We start from the raw sequence: 19,399 nt of genomic DNA on the forward strand, positions 1-19,399 counted from the left end.
TGTGTTACAGCAATACAATAATCAAAATGCCTTAACAAAGAACAAGTGTGACAAAAAACAGTCTGATAAAAACAGTATTATATTACCATTCTAAGACAACATTGATTTCCTAAGCCAGGAGGAGTAAGATCTACCATCTTCTTTCCTTTTAGTGAGACAGTACTTAAAAAATTCAAGGAAAGGCCGTAAATCTGCCTTCCGCATAGTTGTCGTTTGTCTCCAACTAAACACAATAATATTTTCCTTTGTGCAGAAGAACTGTAATGAAACATTTATCATTTATTTTAAGCCAAATGTGTAAATGTTTCTGTAGGAGCAGAATGAAGAGTGAAGCTAATTATTTAATAACTGCAGTAAGACAAATGAATCAGGTAATCACTCCTGTGCTGGAAAACTATGCAAACATGTGCCTCCATTTCAGTGAACCCAAAGTTCAGCTCCCATGTGAGTACTCTGACTCACTGACTGAATTTGTGCTGTTTAGAGAATTTCATAGGAAATAATGAGAATTTTGCCTAATTTGTAAATTGAAATTTTTTTATTTCAAAAAATCCTACAGAGATTTTGATGTTCCAGATGGTTGTAATAAAATATCTTTCAAATCAGCTTTTTATGCATGGAAACTAGATGACCGATTTCTCTAGTTTTCCCGCCTTCTAATAAGTGGACAAAACCTGAGGTAACACTTAAGTAAGTGATTGCTATGTGAACTGAGTTTTGCAAATCTGGGGAGAATTTGACTTTTTGTACTCCTGCAAGCATCATTATCTTTAAAAGATGTTGAAATATTCTGGTCATTTCAGTGGAGTTCAGGTTCAGACCAAGGCTCTACCCAAGCCAACACTCCTGTCTGCTGGCTGCCCTGACAAGGGCAGGAAGGAATGATATGATACTACCTCATGGTACTACCTCATGGATGCTTTCCTGATCTCAGTATCTAAAACAATTTTTTTATTTAGGGTTTTCCTGGCTATACATGAAGAACAAGTTCCTAATATTTGTTTTGAAGCTGGTTGTGCCCCAGCTACATTTGTTCTCCCTGAGCTCTTGCAGCAGAAGGCTCAAGGGGTAACCAGGGCCTGCACATGTTCCTCACCCTCTGCTGCCCCATCCATCTCTTCCCTAGGCTGAGCAGGCTTGGCCAAATTCATAATTCCTTGTGTGGAAGCTGTCAGGGGTGGCAAGGTATTGGCAGCAAGGTGGCTTCTCTGGGAGGAGGGCAGGGGCTGCCCCATCCCAGACATTGCCAGTTCCAGGTGGTTCCAGTCAGATCGTCCATGGGGTCTCTGTGGGGTGGGCCAGTCAGCAAAGCTGATGGTGCCTCTGGAAATATTGATACAAAGGGCAAAACACAGGCAGTGAGGAGTGAGGGTGGAAAGAGTGAGAAATAGCCCTGTGAACACCTGGGTTAGGGAAGGAGGAGGAGGTGCCCCAATTGACAGAGTAGAGACTTCTCTGCAGTCTGTGGAGAACTCCATATCAGATACCCAGACTGTGGCCCATAGAAGACCTCACTCTGGAGCCAATGGTTATGCCTTGAAGAAACTGCAGACTCTGGACACCTCACACCAGGATGTGTTTTCCTGACAGGAACTGTGGCCCTGGAAAGCCCATGCTGAGCCAGGTTCTCCTGACAGGTTTTCTTGACACGAACCATGGCCCATGGAGACCCCACATCAGAGCAGGTTCTCCTGATAGGAATTCTGGCCCTGGAGATCTCACATTGGAGCCGTATTTCCTGACAGGAGCTGTGACCCTACGGAGCCCATGTTGGAGCTGATTCTCCTGAAGGGAACTGCGGCCCCAGAGAACCCTCACTGCAGCAAGTGCTCCTGTCAGGAACAAGACCCGCGGTGGAGCTGCTTCTCCTGACACAAATTCTGGCTCTTGAGAGCCCAGATTGTTGCAGATTTTCCTGACAGGAATTATGGCCTGTGGAGATACCATGCTGGAGCACATTGTCCTGACAGGAATTCTGACCCTGGAGAGCCTGTAATTGTAACATATTTTCCAGAGAGGAACTGTGGCCCTGAGCAGCCCATGCTGGAGTGAGTTCCCCTGAGAGTGACTGTGTCCCTGGAGAGGAACTGCAGCCCACGGAGAAAAATTCACACTGGAGCCAGGGAAAAATGTGAGAAGGAAGGGGAGGCAGGGAGGGATCATTAAGTATTCCCAGTAACCCCGCATTCCCCATCCCCCCTGCACCTCTTGGGCATATGTGGGTAATGTAGAGGACTTGGGAATTAAGGAGTGAGGTTTTGCTGAGGAAAATGGTGGTGGCGGTAGAGAAGGTGATGGTTTAATTTGTCTCTCTTTTTCACTCTCCAAATCTACTTTAACTGACATTGCATTATTTTTCTTCAAGTCAATCCTCTTTTCCTGATGGCAGTAACCTGTAAGTCATCTCCCTCTCTTTATCTTGTCCCGCGAGCTTTTTCGTCATACTTTATCTTTTCCTTTTTGAGGAGGGGGAGTGAGAGAGTGTCTGGGTGAATGTCTGGCAGCCTGACAAGGTCAGCTCACCAAAAGGTCTAGACTTTTTTCAATTCTAGACTTTTTTCAATTCTAGACTTTTTTCAATTCTAGAATACTGTTTTCAGTGTAAAGGGGACTAGGGTTGTAAAATTCAAGGTATAGTAATGATTCAGGGCAATATTCAAAGTATAAATTCATAGATTTACATAATAACATATAAATGTTCTCTATTTATGTTCTCTATTCTTTTCTATAACTTAACCTGGTTGGGGTTTTGTTTTTCTTTGTTCATTTTTTTGCTTAAATTTTTAAAGCAGTTTATCCTAAGAGTCATGATAAGGAAAGGTTTAATCAAGTTCTGGTACCAGCAGAAGATTCAATCTACTTCTTCATAACTTAGCAGTAAGAAATCACAAATTATTTGCTTTTCCTACAGTTCAAAGTGATGTGGAGTTTTTCCTATGAGATGTATGCAAAGGATCCAGTTCTTGATAACACAGACCTCTTCAAATTCATTATGATACCTTGTATTCTTGCCTCTGACAATCTTCCCTACCATGTACTTGCCCCAAAGGGCTGAGAATCTTGTCCTAAGTATGTGAATTTTTATCAGTTTTAGATAAGAAGAATCTGCAGCATAATATTTAATACATAATTATTAGGCATATGAAAATGTATCCATCATAATTTTAAGAACAAAGGGTTTTCTTTTAGGCAGATTACAGTTATCTTTTCATGGTCTGTCATAATTTTATAGCAAGTGAAAAGATGTACTGATATAAACCCTACAGTTATATTAAAACATCATTATTAGCTGTATGTAAGAGCCCTTTAAATTTTACCTAAAAAGTGATATGTGTATTAACCTGCCACAGGAGAAGAGAATAAAAATAATTGAGCCATATTCTTTCTTCTGACATATCTGAACCTCAATTTTCTCTTTCACAATTACTTGCAAGATTATTTCATGTACACAAATAGACCATAAATGAACATGCAGTTTTTATCATAGACATTCCTGGGGGATAATAAGACATAATACCTGTTTTTGAGAAATTAGAGTTGCTTATCTAATAATTTTTTTTTCTGCTTACTGAGATCACAGAAGGCATGTCAGAGAAAAGCAAAAGCAAAACTTAAGTACCATCACTTAAGGGGTAAAACCAAGATGCTGAACATGTATTTTGTTTAGCTAAGACAATATTGTGTGTTTCCTAGAAAAACAAATTCACATCTAGAGCCAACAATTGCTGGATACCTTCAGCAGTGGGCTATGCTTCTATAACTCTCATTAGTCATAAAAACTGTTTGACATCTCACTTAAAGCAGAGAGAGTTTGGCATACAATTCACTACTTAAGGTTAGACTAGTTTTGAAAATGTAACTCTTTTAATAGTTAATGGAGTTTTTCCATTGTTTTCAACTAGTCCACCATTTTGCCCATCTGTGTATTGGTCTGGTACTGTGTGAAGACTGTAATATCATCATTAGATAGAATCAGATTAATGTGCTTTGCAGTATTAATGTTTTTTTTTGTTTTTCTGGCTAATGAAAATAGATATTTAAATTTAGATAGATATTTTAAATTAAAACTATCACAAACACTTGGGCATGTTTACTTGAAATATGAGTACCTAAATACTTGACACAATGTATGAAAAATAGAGTATCTATTTAAATGAATTTCCCAAGGATCCTTCTCTGGAAACAAAAGAATTTTACTATAAATCACTAATTTTAGGGGTATCTGTTACTGTAATCAATTCTTTAAGTAAAGGAAGATAGCTAGAAAATGCAGATACAGATGCAGCTGTAGATTTGGATGTATACACACACACCCATGAAAGTGAAAACATTGTCCTTTAAAAGGGGTTAAACTGGTGCCTATACATCTATTAAAACCTAGAACATGGAAAGCTGTATTTCAGTAAGAGCTATAGTTACTGAAAAGAGAGAATGCAGCAAGCACTTGTGCTACATATGGATGGGAAATAGACCAGTTTAAGTCTGAGATGACATCTGAAGGACAGAATCATAAGCAGAAAGGAAGCATCATGCATAGTTCTGGCATCTGGATCAAAACTGCAGTTCTGGATCTAATCACTTGCTCACGGGGTCTGACTTCAATAGATGCATTTGTAGGAATAAATTACTGTTCACCATCTTAGGCTGTAACAGCCTAAGCAGAGCTTATAATGAGCTGTGACTTGTAGAGGAATCATGCAGCTCATATATTAAAAACTCTCAGATGCAGCAATACAGTTTGGGAGGCAGACTGCAGACTTGTTATTCCATGTCTCAAAGCTAAATAGTGTAAGCTTGAAGGGTAGCAGGGGATGAAAGGTCAGTGGAGTTAGGCTGATTTATACTCTCTGAGAATCTGGTATGGTGAATTATTTCCAATCACTCCTTGAGCAGTAGATATATATTTTTATCTTTCTAAAATATTTTTCTCTCCACTTGCCTCTATTCAGCAGTGGTTACTGACATTACTTGAGAGCAATTTTGCCAGAAGTAGGGCCAGTTTCAGTAACAGTTGAAGTTTTCCTGTGAACTTGTGTGGATCATGCATTTTAAATGGACAGAATTCAATCTTAGCTGCCTGTCATGTCAGCTACTTTTTAGAAAATATTTTTGTAGCCATTGCACATATGATCTCTGTGACTTAAAGTGTTTGCATACCACACAGCATCTGGCTCAGTTTTTACAGGATCTTAACAGATGCAGTCAGGAATAATGTACAGCTCCCTGAAGTCTAAATATAATTGTATTTCAATAACCTCTTATGCTTAAAACATTATTCTGTACCTATCTAATAATTGTGCAGCATTGAAAACTACTCTGAAAAATCAGAGGAAATGCCCAGAGCATGTAGCCACTGAATTGTTCATTTAAGAAAGAAAAAATATTAGAAATAGAGAATACTTAAAGAAATACATTGAAACCTTAGTGTCAGAATAGTTTTAACTTAAAACATGCCAGAAAGATTCTGAGTCTCCATATAAAAGATGTGACTGAAAAGGGTACTCAGATTTGGCATGCATTATTTTTTGTTAAGGAACTTACAAAATTGCTACTGTTTTCTTTGTATCAAGGAGAAAGAAAACTGTACTTCTTTTACATCTGCAGTATAGACACACCATTGTAACATACTGGAAGGAAGTTTAACTTCATCAAGCCATATGTTGCACTCACACTTTTAGTTCTTCCACAAAAGTATCATTGAAGGAAGTGAATGCTTTGCCTGAATAGGTGAAAGTCAGAGGCAGCAGGATGAAATGCCCAATGAAACAGAGTGCTTACAGTAACTTTAAAATAAACACAATGTCCCACAACTGTAAAGAACTCCAAGTACAAGTCATTTGTAACCCTTTCAGATCTATGCAGTGGGTTCAAAGTTAAATACCATCCTCAAGGTGATTGCTCAAAAGAAGAAATAATTAGTGATTGAAAAGAAGAAATAAATAGGGACTAAAAAGATATCATCCCTTCACCAATAGTTTTGGGTTACTTTTTTGCTTTAGATAGAATCTTAAAGCTAGCATTTAGCTAGCATTTCCCTTCTTTCTTGAAATTTTGACTGGCAGAAAGACAGAAGTATGTCTGTTGTCTGGGTTTCCTAGGGCTCCAGAAGGACTCTGGGCTACAGCCACTGGAACTAGTAACTTCTAATGTAGTAATCACTACTGGACTGCACCCACTGGATTAGAAACTACTATATACAGGGTTTTTTATGCCATGTGTAGTGAGAGGGAAGATGAGCAAAAATAAGAACAGCATTAGGTATGACTCTTCAAATTAACACAAAGGCCAGTGGCTTGAGGCCAAGTGTGAAACAGCTGTCTGAAATAGTGTGCTATTGAGGAAGGATATAGAAATTCCTGCAATCAAATTGAGACCAGGCTCTGTGGACAGTTTATGTGAAGAGTATCAAGCACATGTCTCCCCTATTACTTGAGGCTTGAATGTAAAAGAAAAAGGAAACAAATGTTTTGTAAGGCAGTTCACTGAGCTTTTAAAGGAGCTTTGAAATCTGAGGACTCCATATATTACCAGCTAAGATATATCTAGTTAGTCAGATTTCCACTGTAAAGAAAAAAAATTACAATAATTGTAATAATAAAAATAATTCCTGAAATTATTTTCAGGTATGCTCAGTTTTATGAAACAGAGATCATCTAATTAACATCTAAATAACGTGACTTGAGTGATCTATCACACCTAATTTTGTGGGAATAATAGTTTTAGATTTCAGATAATCCATAGGCAGTAATTTGTTTGGACAAGTGTCAGTGAACAGTGATGAATAACACACATATACTGTAAGATCATAATTAGGTTGTCATTCAATACTAACAGGGAAGTGACATGTAGTAAACAGAGTGTTAATTTTGAGTGGTTCAGCCAGTCCTATTAAGAGTTGGGAAAAAGACATTTCTATTCTCATTTTCATCAATAAATTTATGTATTGCAAATAACTCATAGGTAGCAAGTCAGGTATGTTATTCCTTACAACATGAGCAGCTCAAGCTGTGTTTACAAGAAATCATTCTTTGGTGACAGTATTAATCCAGAAAAGCCAGATGTATAATATTTTAATGTTTGCTTGTCTTGTCAGTTTCTCAAGTTTCCAATTTTCCTCTCCTAAAAGTTTTCATTTGTTGCGCACGGGATACTGGAGAGTGCTCCAAATTATCTGACATCCTCTAAGTATTGTCTTTAGGACATTTCAGAAACATAAAATGAAAATCTGAGAGGTGTATGGTAACAAATACTTTGTTAACATTGCTTAATTAGCACTGGCACTGATTACAACATTCAATTTGTGTTTTGAGTAGCACACACCTCTTCTTTAGCCATCCTCGATTTGAAGGTTGGTTGCATGACAAACCTTTGCAAAATCTTTTTTATCATCTTTCATTAAAGAAATAGCAGACATTAGGGATATTTGTCTGCTACACTTCACAGCAAATTTGTGTTCTTCCCTACAAGCTGAAATGATCATAATTGCACTCATCTTCATACCACGTAGCATAATACAGCAACATCAGGAAGGTAAGGCTTTCTGTATTTTTTATCAACTACAACAATAAACAGCTCTTATGTGTATGGGAACTACTTTGACTCTGTAGCTAAGATTAATATCTTAGCTTAGCAAACTGCAGAAGCAGTTTGATAGCTTAGAAGAGGGGAAGGTGAACTTTTATCTTCTGTTTGGTATATTACAATGCTTTTCTCATCTATTATTGCACAGAATATATTTAAGCAACAGAACCAAAGCTAAGATCTTAGTAAACTAAGTTTGATTGGTATACTTCATCAAAACCAGATACATCTGGAGGATATAATTCCCTGCTATTTGTGCTTCTTTTAGTCTTCTTGGAAATGTTAAAAGCAAGTGTAACTTTACTTTGGGACTTGTGGAAAAGTAAAGCTTGCTCATACCAGGATTTTAGATTCTGGAGCTAATTTCTTCATAACTAGAATTTTTTATAAAATGAATTTTCCAATATTTAAAAAATGCCAGAGGGGAATGAGAGAAAAAGCGTATTCTTGGATCTTACTGTCCTCCTAAAAAGGTAGAGTTTGACTTTCTCAAGCTCCTCACACAGGTCCTAGACAATGTTTCCAGTGATGTGCTATAACTCCTGTCTTGCAAAGACTTTCTTTCAACATAACTGGACACTAAACAATATAAAAGGCACTAAAGAAGAAGGGGGTAAATCAGCAGTTCACTTTTGCAAAGCAGGGAAAATTGTGAAGCATCTGAACTTAAAAATTCCATTTGAGTATAGCACTACTTGTGCGACAGGAATTGCTGTTTTCAAACAATACGACTCAATTGCCCATCTTTGGAAAGTTTTAATAATAATAATAAAAAAATAAGATAATTCAATTTCTTATTTTGGTGACATTTTCTAAGAGAAAGGAGTAGAAGGGATGGAATGTCCTTTTTCAGATTAGTTTTACCAATGCTTCTCCTTTCTTATTAGAAATTCTTGTTCATTCTCTCTTCTGGCTTACCTTAAACTGTGTCCTGAGAGAATCTAAACTGTGCCACTCTGTAGTGTGCATAGCTCCTTCAAAAGTCCCAGGGAAAAGATGTCACTCTGCTATTCCACAAGGCCTGGGGGATTTAGAGGATTGAGACATTGCTAACATTTTCATTCCTATACACCTTGGGAGTAGGATAAAAGTTCCTGAAGGAGTCTGGGTATAATTAAAAGTCTTTAGGTATATGAAACAACAATAAATCTGTTAGAGAATAAGTAGTTTCACTACATCTCAATTTTTATTTTATACTCTCAAATGAGCCTAGGAGGTAAAAATTATATAAAATATAGTTGGATATATTATATTATTTTATTTCTCTCACTGAAATCACAAGAATAATTATAAAATCTACTTCGTCTAAGTAGATAAATTCAAGATATACTTATTGTCCCTTCGTTTATTTCCCCTTACATTTGTTTTTAGTATCAGTTTAATGCAGTTGCAGAGCTCTCTATTTCACAATCCAACAGCAACACTTTGCGCAAGACCTCTTTGTAAAGATTCTGGTAACTGAAAATTTGATGTAAACAAAACTCAAACAGGAAAGGGCTTTACAAGGGACTTCATTTACATGCATGGTTGTATTCTGACAACAAAGGAAGACTTTTGTTAAGTGTTAGTGTATTTCAGAAAAACAGTTATGGTTTATTATTAATATTTTTTTATATTGTATGACTGGAAAAATTCTGCTAGGTATTATGATTCATAGCAATTACTTTCCAGTTAAATATCTAATTTGTAGTTTACTAACCTGTTTTTGACCACATCTTTGTCTCCTGTGGGTTTTTTAGTGATACAACCTAATATCCCTTGAGTGCTTTTGAAAATCTTGTGGTTAATTTAATATACTCTTTTCTGTATTTCCACTGCAATGTACTTGATTACAGAATTTTTATAGCATGCAAACACACAATGTCTGAAAGCTGCAGCATGCATATCTGAAAGATTATTCTCTTATCACAGAGAAAGAAAAGAAAATATTACCAATACCCTATTCACTGGTCTTGGATAAGAACATAAAAATATTGAGAACATTTCTTAATCAGTACCAAATTTATTTCTTGCTGGCTATGGGGAAAAGAAGGCTTAAAATCCTTTAGGTTGTACCAAACAGATCTAGTGCTTGTAAGTGAAAGTTGTATATGAAGACAATAAAGAACAAAAACTCTACTATGTAAGGGGTAAACTAAGCTGATTCTTGTAGAGCACAACTAAACATGGGTGGGTAAATGGGGTAGGGAGAAAAGCTCAGAATCTCTGGTATGTCGTATCTTTTGTGGTGCGTTCAGAGGCTGTGGCAGAGTTGTTGTTAGATATGATTCTGGTTGCTAACAACAGAAATTAGGATGAAGTTACATGGTCTGAAAAAACAGGAACTCTTCTTTAACCAAAGGTCTGGGCATGTGACGTTCCCCTGAGTTACAAACTGAGCTTGGTGGAAGCAGCCCTAGATAAAGGCTTCAGTACCAGTAGCACCTGTAAAATATATGGAGATATCAGCTTGAATGAGTGTATGGAATTTAAAACTATGCAAGCCATTTTGGTTTTGAACTAGAATAGAAGAATGTAGTTTATTTATCCAAGTGATGTTCCCAGTTACCTATACTGGTCTGATTCTTCTCTGAAACCAAGACATTTTATAAGCAATAATTTGAGGTGTGTGCAACACTACATCTATTTGGGGTTATCTACATGATAACTTTCTACCCTACACAAAAGCCATCCAGATGGTAGCTGTTGTAAATATGACTCTGGTATTGGATAGGAATCAGATAAAGAAAAAAAAAAAAAAGACAGAAAATGTTGACTATGATTCAGTATTTTCTCAGTTACACATAACATTTTTTTCTTCCCATAAGTATGATACTGTAGCTCTAGGTGGAAAAAGAAATGAAGGACACATTAAAAGGCAGGTACTCTGCAAATAAATTATTATCTAGGAATTAATACCTGTCTTATTCACAGAAAATACCTCAAGTAAAATGTTTCTTGCTTGCTACAACAATTCTTTTATTATGTTGATTACAGTTTTGTACCAGTTAAGGAATAATGAAAACAAGCAGCTTGAATGTTTTTAAAGTTACTTTAAAAAATATTTTGAAAGTATATGAATTGCTTAGCTACTGTATTAAATTAGATTACCACCATTTGTGATAAATAGAGCCTATATTATGTAATAATGTGGTTTTCGATTGTTTAAACAATCCAGTTAATGGCAGAAGTGAGACCCTGGAGTTCTCCCGTTGAATTAAAAAGAGACTAGGATACTGCTGAAAAACCTCAACTTAGTAAACCAGTATCCATGACATACATGTGGAAAAGTATGTAATATGAAACTGCTACTGTTTTGAGGTCAATTTTACTGTGTTATGAGGGAGACCTTAATTTAAAAAAAAAAAAAAAAAAAAAAAGGGGGATTCAGAAGTCATATGAAACAGCTAGAAAGAAAACTGTCTCGGCCACAAGCAGAAATTACTGGAGCTGGACAGAAATCTTCCATCAAATTGTTCTTCTGATGAGAAGTACAGTTTTAGTTCAGCCAAGTGGGCTGAAATTTTTAATATTCCTGATTATTTTCACTAGAAAATAGAAATAGAAAAATGTGAGCCAGGGCTGTTGAGCCAAGGCTGTTTCAAAGACAGAGACCTCAGCCCTGAATGAGGCTTGTCCTGCTGTGTCCTGGGGACATATGTGTGTGAATGTTGTGTGACAGAATCTTGCAACACCAGTCACCACCTACCTGCTACACCCTTTCTGCTTAGTAGACAAGTCAGAGATTTTGTGCCACAAGTGATGTGGCTTGATTCCTCCTGCTGCTGCTTTCTTAGCACCCCATAACAGACTGAAATAAGCCAATACTCCTAAATTGGACTGAATGGACATTGAAATATCTTATTTTCCACTTCCCAGTTTCAAACAATTCAATTACAAAATATTTATTCATTATTAACAAGGACATCTGTTGCTGTTTCATTGAAAATATAACTAAACAATAAACTTTTATGGAGATATTAAAAAATAAAGAGCCCAGGCAGGTCAGGACAGGAGAACCTCTTAACATTATGATTACTGAAGTTCTGAGCCAGAATTTTGCAACTCTGGTACCGATTTCTAATCTTTGGGATTTTTTTCTGTAACATATAAGCAGAAACAGATGTTTTCTGCTACCAACATCTGATCTGTGTGTGAAGAACTAAGGGCGTTATATACTGTCAAAGCAATGAGTGATATTTAATCATGCAGACTCCTGTTAACCAAAGACAGACCTACAGTGGTAACCATCTGCATAATGTCCTCAAACCTTAGAGTAACCTAACATGACAGTCAAGTGTCTCTAAATGATACATATGTATTTAAAGAAACAACTTGGTTAATTTAAATAATTCCAAACAAGGGCAAGATTTAGTTTCCAGCAGTGTTAGAACCACGAATAGTTTGCATGATTAAATGACAATTTCAGGTATTAATCATACATTTTAAAGATAAGTTTGAATCCTCCTTTTAAATATACCAGAACATTCACTTCTGCTTAAGAGAACCACTGTCTGATACACTGCTTTTGTTATTTGTTGTTCTTGCTCTGTTTCCCATCTTGTCCTGGACTCAAGAAACTGGAAAGTCCAGAAGTCAGCATTTCTCTTCAGGTTTCCTCAACTATTCAGGCTGCAATGCCCAAGGAAAAAAGGAATTTAGCAAGGGTAGCTTTGTTACTTCTGTCTTAGTGCTGATCTTCTTGGCCATCAAGTTAGATTAACTTGTGGCCTGGACAGAGTCTGTGTAAATCAGCCCCAGAATCACGATGGAGCCAGAACCATCCCCTGCAAGGATACTTTATAGAAAATGCCCCTGGATCTAGCATATTTAATAAAATAAAATCTGATACTGCTACTTACAATCATAAAGTGATGACAGAGTTTTCATATGACCTTTGTGAAAGCTCAGTTTTGCACATCCAACTATTTGCTCCAAGTTTCTTCTATTCCATATAGGCAAAATTGGTACTTACAAGAGGAAAGTCTTGCCAAAGTTGCCTGGATTGTGCTCAAGGTGACCCCCTGAGTGGCCACATCAGAGGCCCAAATGGTGCATTCATAGCTCCAGTCATATAAACCTGAGCTGTGGGTAAGATGGAAATGTAGGATCCACACTACTGAAGCTGGACAGGCTTTATTCATGTGTTCAGTAGTCTTGTTAACTGCTAAAACTTTTAATTAAAAAAAAAAAAACAAAACCAAAACCCAGCCTACATTCTGCTGCTCAGAGTAATTGGAGAAGTTGAGTGAGATGAGCAGAAAAATTACAAATAAAAATAGACCAGGATTAGGCAATACATTATCATGTCCCTCACTTTCCCAATGGTGAAATTAAGCGATGCAGACATACTGAATGTTGAAGTAGGATTTTATGGTGTGCCCTCTCTATGCTGAAGTTCAGAGGTACTGATCTCCCAAGAAAGTGAGACTGGTGTCTAAGGATGATTGTAGACTCCTTACCTATCCTTGCCACTCACCAGGTGCAATCTGGGTTAGTAGATCATCCCTGAAGGAGAAGAGAAGCTATGGAGCAAATAATGTGAAGGTGTTTGATCAACTGTTTGTTATAAAGAAAAAACACTGCTATTTGCTTTTTCAGGGCTTGTGGCAAAGCCACCAACAAGGCACCACTTTGAGGAGAGATTTGGACAAATTCCTGTCACTGGAGCATGTTATTTAAGAAAAGCAAGGTGGAGTTCAGCAATATGTAGAACAGGGGACGAGGTAACTTTATTTCATTAAGCTTTTGTCTGTTATCTCCTAGTTGAGGATACCGATTGCAAGAGGCAGATTTAACACTTAGCTGATCCATAGGGGTGGGTATGCAGCTGCCTCTCCTTGTCTCCCTAGGGCTGGCCCCTCAGTGCCCTCTGGGGACAGTGCCCTGCTGCTATAATGAGTCACAAAGGGAACATCAGGCTAATGGTTTTCATTGTTTTTCCTGGAAAAAAAGCAAGTTACATTATGAGGGTAAGTTTCTCTTCATCAAGAGAGAATGGTGTGAAATGTCCTTCAAGGTAAAGCATTGATCATGATTCTTTCTCTTCTGGAGGTATTTCCATGCTTTTTATGCAGCAGGGGACAGGCAAGGCTCTAGCAGTCAGTTATAAATTCCTTTGCATTGCATAAGTGTGTTTTATCCTATATGCTAAAAAAGTGAGTGACATCACCTCTTAATCACAGGTGATTGCTCACCCTGTTGTAGTTCAGCTGTGCTTGAAAAGAAAAGATCTGTGAAGCATTTTACCATTTTTTGATGCTAAAATTCTTTTCCGCAATTCACTTCCCTATGAAGTTAACTTCAGTCATTTTGAATTAATTTAGAAGGAATGGCTCCTCTCAGTCATCTACCCACCCACAAACGCGTGCAAAACCCAGGGAGCTTAGTGGATGATACACTAGGAGCCTGTGAACAGCAGGCTACATTCCTCCTTGTGTTGCAAGGGAACAATAATAGCTGGGGGTCTGTACTAACGGGGCTATTAGTAAATACCTTCCCAAGATCCCAATCTGTGTGAGTTAAGACGATTCACAGACTATCAGCAACACTTTTTCTCTCTTTACCGAGTGAGTTTTAGTGATAACCCCACTTATGATATTAATTATATCAAACACTTGGTGTGTTCAACTCACTTTCCATGAGAGTTTCAAATACAGTCTAATATCATGTAAATGTACAGTTTCAGCCAGCTCTCTGACATTTCACATGTGCTTTAACCCTAGTATGGGTTCTTATATGTACCATAAGATTAAAACCAAGAGAAACCAAGCCTAAAACCATGAATAGACCTGCAGTTAAGCAGAACCACACGTAAATCCTTAAGCAACATGATAGCTTAGAGATCAGATCTCTCTTGGTTATCAATTTCATGCTTTCTTTAACATTTAATGCTCCAATTAATTTTTCTCCACATTAATCTACATGTCCTTTTTTATTCCCTTGGATTATATTTTCTGAATTTTTCCTTTCTTGGATGTTTTTTAATCCCTGAATAGTAAGAGTCTCCTTAGTTCCACAAAATTGTAACTCTTACAATTATTTCATCCCCATAAAGCTAGAAGAAAAAAAAAAATTGCCATTAGACATTTTTAATGTCTGTAGCATTATTTTTCTTCCTTGTATGTCTTTATTTGCAGTACAGAGAATTCTAAAAACAAATTTCAGCTTGTGTTAAAATTTGATTAACACCTTTAGCAATGCACAGAATGTTACAACAAGCATATGTCATCCTGTAACATTTATTTTTGTATTCTGCCTATGGAAAAAAACTGTAAACATTCATTTATTAAATGTTAGTGGATGTTGGATGTGCAATGACATATCTCTTGCTACCTCAGTGCCAAAGGCTAATGTCCTATTTGCAAGACACTATTTAGCTTACCTAGTGAGTTCATAAATCGTGAGCCATTTAAGCCAAATTGATATAATTTAAATTTTTTTTGCCTTGTTTATTTAATTTTTGCTTCCAAATAAAGGATACAGAGAAATCTCCCCATTTTGGAAGTGTGCAAGTGTTGGTGCAGCAGAATTCATGGTCTTTGAACAATTTTTCTGTAGGTCATATCTGTACATTTCAAGAACTTACACGAATGATATTTACCATTAATTCAAAAGTCCTTAACTTTTTCATTCTGTATTTTCATTCTGTATTTTCATTCTGTATTAATGATGCAAGACTGTCTAGTCATAAGTTTTGCATAGCATGTACAATTCACAGCAGAGGTTTAAAGACATAAGAATAGTATGAAAGGGTTTATTTCCTAAATGTGATAGCAACTTTCAAAGTTTTGTGTCCTTTTCCCAGTATTATTGTAATGCCAGAGGTAACTGACCAAATTCTATTGCAAATTCAATCAGTTAATTCTACTTGTAACATGTGCAATGTAAGTGTAACCAAAAGACCCTGGGATTTTTCAGCTTCAGTACAAGGATTTTCCAGCATAAATTTTTTTAGCTTAAAAATGAGAGGACAAATTTGTGTCACCAAATTAAGAAATATTCTTGCTGATCAGATATAGAGCCTGACCATATCACTCTAGTGTGTAATAAATGAAAAACCCCACATGTTTGACCAAACAAAGGTGAGCAGAAGGAAAATGTGTCCTAGGAGAGCCGGGGCAAGCCCAGCCCCAGAGGCTGTTCCAGATCTGTTAGCACAACTGCCTTTAGACCTCGCTGCACAGCCAGATGTTGCTGCTAAAGCCTTCCCAAGCTTGGCATCTGGGTCTTGGCATGCCCCAGGAATGGCCTGGGGTTCTACCCCCATCACTGGGGTGGGTACACAGAGAAGAAAGGCTGGGTGAATTGCTTCTTATATCAGCTGAAAGACCTCATTTTCTTCAGACTCCTGTAGAGTGCAAATCTGTTATGTTTGAGTAAAAGCACTACAGAGTAAATATTTCTTCCTAAGTATAAAATTGTATACATCTATTAAATATTATTTTATTTTCTTCTCTTGATAGAAGCTCTTATTTTCCAGGATTTCAGTCTCTATCTAGAAGTGCATTTTCTCAATTGCTAGTAATTTGTAATGGCATTTATGAAGTTTAAAAAATTTGTCAGTTTTCAGACTGAATCTTATGAGGTTCATGTAGCCTTTGCACTGGAGGTATCTATCACTGGATGCAGTATTTTGTCCCAGACAGATAGGATTTCACCCACACAATAGGGATACTGAGCAGTAACTGTAAGCCAGATAGTCAGCTGGCACAAATTGCAACTGTGCTTAATCAACTTCAGTGTGAAGCTATGCCAGTTTATACCAGCTGGGCATCTAGCCCTTTGTCTGCCCCCCTGTAAAAACTGTGTTTATCTGATTTTATGAAGCTTTACATTTTCCATGTGAGCATAAGTAACGTTTTCATCTTAGGATCACAACTGACTTTTAATTTCATTTCCCATTTCTGCTCCACCTCCATCCATCTTGAGAATTAAATGCACATTGGGGAGGGTAAGCAAACTGCTTAGGAACATCTGGGATGTGTAGAGCCTCTGTTTCAGTCTCTGTAGAGAGCAACCCATTTGCACAGTATATGTAGCTGTTACTGGAAGCAGTGGCTACTTCACAGGCCTAATGGGATGTCCAAATATTGATGTGATCCCTTCCTTTCAGCTCCCGTCCACCTTCAGTAGTTCCTTACTGTTTGAACCCAAATGTGTTCCGTGATGGACAAATATAAGGGACAATGGGCTCTATCTTTCTGACAAAATCCTGAAAATGCTGTGTGTCTGCAAGTTTCTGCATCTCCCTGCTCCAGTCTAGGTGAGTCTGACATAAATTCAAGTCTGCTTGTGCAAACCTGAATACCTGAGCAGTCATGTATCCACCACTGCTATTGATTTCAACTTCAGTGTCTAAGTGCTCACCACATGAGTAAGGCTTGAACATAATAGCCTTCTGATAGTGTTCCAAGTTTGGGGGGATATATGAAGGTTAATTGAAGCTACAGAATTGGCAATTTGCCTCAAATGGCTGTGTGCCATGGTGTTTGGGGATTTTAGCTGTTATATGTGTAAGTAATTGCTGTTTACCAAATGCTTTAGGGAGGAAAAAAACCCCAACAATTCAAGATACAAAATGCTCTATGTGAAAAAACAAAAGCAAAACCAAACCTTTGATGTATGTAGGATATGCCTTGGCCCTGGTACTGTTATCTAACACCAAATATCACATTCCTGTTTCTGAAAGCATTTATCAGCAAATAGTTAAATTAGTAGCTTTAATCTTGCTGTACAGCAATGATATTTCTGAGAAGATGGAGACCTGGCATACAAAACGGCATCAGGCAGGCTGAGCCCTTTTAAGACAACACTTTTCTCCCCCATCTGTCCTTCCCCTGTGCTGGGGGTAACCAGCTCCACACTCCCAACAGAAGAAAAAGTGCATGTTCATGTACCAACCATTCTAGGAGAGGGTCTGATGTCCTAAGCTTCAGCAGATCAGATATGCTGAATTAAGTAGTAGCAAGACAATCCGATGTGGTGAATTGTGAATTGTGAACTGAAGGGGCTGGGAAAGTTTCACTTCTCCCACCACTGCTGTGCAGGCCATAACCTCTAGCAAAGGGGTGATGTGGACAGCCAGAGAGAAAATGTTTAAGTGATTGGTACTAAATCCAACAGATTACATCTGTTAGGACCCTTAGTGAATACTGCCAAAGAAGATAAGTCTGTGTTCATATGACAGGCTTTAGGCAGAAGTAGCTAAGACAGTAGGTCTTTTCTGCTGTCTGGTACCAGCTGGTGTCTTGGAGCAGAGGGGCAGAATGGATTTCTTGGCTAGGTTATTGTTGCTCATAATTTAACAGCTGAAAAACCTTCAGTCAAAATCTGGTCATCTGCTAATGTGTAACAAGTATATATTGAAAAAAGATATTCATTACTGTTGTTGGACATAAAAAGAAGGTTTTTGTTGGAGGTAAAAAAGGGGGTTCTTCGAGATGGTGATTGATAGATTGATACTAAATTTTAATTCAACGTATTCCAAAGTTCCAGGAATATCCCTTGGACTCAGGCATCAGGAGATGCTGTAAAATCAAGTTCTGTCTTTTTCTGAGGATGGCAGCATTAGCTCAGCTGTGCCAGTCTGACTGCAGCACTCAGTAGAAGCTGTGTATGCAGCCATATAACTACAGCAGAGTCTGATCACCATCCTGATGAAATTACACTGATCTAATTTGCACGCTGTGAAGACATTTGGCACTGGCTGGATCCGAGCCGTGACATCTTCATTGGAACTAAAAGTACACTAAGAAGAGACATTACATTTCATACTCTTTGTGCCAGACTGTGGCATTTCTTCCTCTTTAAAGGCATTATTTCAAGAACATTTAATTTGGCTTTGATATGTCTGCCATTTTGCTATGCAGGAATGTACTGAGCCAGAAAAGCTCAGCTGTAATAAAGTTTGGCACCATCAGCCCACCATATACCTGCACCATCCTGTGCAATTTAATTGGCATTCAGTGGGTTGATAAATGGATTGGCTTAATGAGACAATATACTTGACATATGCAGGACTCTCTTGAGGAATAAGATTCATTTTTGCACTTCACACATCAACATGCTACAGATACCAATACAGTCACCTCCAGCAGCTGTGCTATAACCAATGACATGCCATCCACTGTGTTGACCAGTAGCTCCACTATCTCTCAGACTAGTTTTACATAATTTTTCACATGAGCATTTTTCTGCATTTATTATTTATATTTTTGATTGTGAAAAATTAAGCAATATAGTAAATCTGCCTTCAAAAGTTACTATAAAGCATAATATAAATTTTTTTTTCTGGTAGTAGCTTTTCTAGCAGCTTATCTTCAGGGTTTTCTGAGGGTATGCATCATGTTTAGAAAAAAAGGTCTAATTATTGTCTGAATTTAGTAGAAATAAGAACTAAAAACATTCAGTAAAATATACATAGAATCAAGGACCTCTGTTATGTCATTTTAAGTGACTATGAGTAATCATTCTCCTCAAAGATTTATTTGCATTAATGGATTTGGTTTATGCTAAAGCCACTTCTGGACTGATTGTGAGGATGAGTATCTCAGGGAAGTTGTACAGTAGCTGGCAGAGGGAAGTGTATCACTATTACAGTACAAATAATCACTGACTAGAGTAAAATTCTATTTAACCTTTTTTTAAAACAAACCCAATTTTTTTTTTTAGGAATGAACAAAAGAAGATCAGTAACTCCAAGGATCTGGTTCAGTGTTTAATGGTAGGTCTTTAAATTCTGCTTCTCAGATGTAACTGTAAATGTAATCAATGTCCTTTGATGTTTCTAGAGGCCTGTTTGTTGGGATTATAGATCATTTAAGGGTTGGTATTTCAC

At 37.3% G+C, this 19,399-nt stretch overlaps 1 long non-coding RNA gene across 1 annotated transcript in view; it reads left to right on the forward strand.

Annotated features, from left to right (window-relative positions):
• The first annotated feature begins 16,652 nt into the window (after positions 1 to 16,652).
• The window catches only part of LOC139797624 (uncharacterized), a 124,896-nt gene continuing 122,149 nt past the window's right edge, over positions 16,653 to 19,399 (forward strand). The window contains exons 1-2 of the long non-coding RNA XR_011726531.1: positions 16,653 to 16,825; positions 19,234 to 19,285. This is a non-coding gene — a long non-coding RNA (uncharacterized lncRNA). The remainder of the gene's footprint in view (positions 16,826 to 19,233; positions 19,286 to 19,399) is intronic.

The sequence above is a fragment of the Heliangelus exortis genome, chromosome 6 (genome assembly GCF_036169615.1).
Source record: "Heliangelus exortis chromosome 6, bHelExo1.hap1, whole genome shotgun sequence".
Lineage (NCBI taxonomy): Eukaryota > Metazoa > Chordata > Aves > Apodiformes > Trochilidae > Heliangelus > Heliangelus exortis.